The following is a 1,335-nucleotide window of genomic DNA, read 5'->3' as shown; positions in this document are numbered from 1 at the left end:
GGAAATGCAAGGAATGGTAAGCCAGAAGCAGCTTTTAAAGGTGTGAGTGCTGACTTCACACCTTCAGAGACACTAGGGTTCTTAATCTGAGCGATTTTAAATATTTTATGCCGTGGATGAAGAAATCCCAGATCATCTTTATTACTTACAACATCTCACCTCCCCTTTAAAACAATCAAAGACTTCTGTATCAAAGTGCCTTGTCTTGTGCACTTGTACTGCTTTTCACCCAATTTGCACCACGCTGTGAGGTCATGTGGAAGAGTTTAGATGGAGATAATGAGGCAGACCAGCGCAGTCATTAATCACGCATTTATAAATGAGTTTGTGGAGACGTGACGCTTTATGGCTCCATGCCAGTTTAGAACTGGTCACCAGACATCTAGTTTACAGACTCATGCTTAAGTTTTATAAGCATAAGTGGATATAAATTAGGCGACTAATAAAAAAAGACAATTTCACTGGGTATGGTATATATTGTGGACCATGGTTGTAAAACAAGTCTGTTAATGCAACAATTACAAACCTACTAATATTTAATTGACATCTTTTGCCATTTTAAGGGGGAAAAAACATAAATTTATCAATCAATTATCAATGAACAGGTTTTGAAATCTTTTGATTTTTGAAGAGTGACAGATCTGTGGGATGCGCATATATAGTGTTTAACCAAGCTCTTCACAGAAGAACACCGTGCTCAGCAGTTCAGCCCACACACTAAGCATAACATGGAGTCAACACTTTTGAAAGAGAACAAGCAATGACTATAATGGTTTTCTTTTTCTCTCCAGTGTTAAATTCTATCTTATTTTCTAATAAATAGTCACTCTCTGATCCCATCTGGTATGGTAAGGTCCAATAATTGTTAGAAATGAAATATGGTGCCTGTAAATAAAAGAGGAGAATCCAGAGAAGAGTTTCTGTTCCCTGAAAATACTAGTTAATTTTCTTGCATTGGACTAAAACTTACTGAACCCCAGTAGTTTTTTTTTTCCAGTTTAGCTTGATTTTGCTTAAAAGTTCAGCCTCTGTCATTCCCTTAATGACTCACCTCAAGTCAGTTAAGTTTAACAAAGTGTAACAAATGTAGGCCTGGCTTCTGTGGAAGCCATATAACATATGGTCTTCTTTCATCTTACTATGCTCTTAGTTTAGCTAGTCAAAAAAATAATAAATAAATAAATCAGTAGCCTGTTGCAGTAGTGTACATTTTTATGTTTCAGCCACAGATGGCAATAGAGAGCCCAAAATGATGTCCTTTACTTTAAAATAAACAACAATCTTCTGTGAAGTACTGTATGACATTATTGAACTCTGAAAATATAGTTGCAAATA

This window comes from Sinocyclocheilus grahami, unplaced genomic scaffold (assembly GCF_001515645.1).
Source record: "Sinocyclocheilus grahami isolate Dianchi unplaced genomic scaffold, SAMN03320097.WGS_v1.1 scaffold3357.1, whole genome shotgun sequence".
Taxonomy (NCBI): Eukaryota; Metazoa; Chordata; class Actinopteri; order Cypriniformes; family Cyprinidae; genus Sinocyclocheilus; species Sinocyclocheilus grahami.
The sequence above is the reverse complement of the archived record's forward strand: the minus strand, read 5'-3'. Positions refer to the sequence as shown.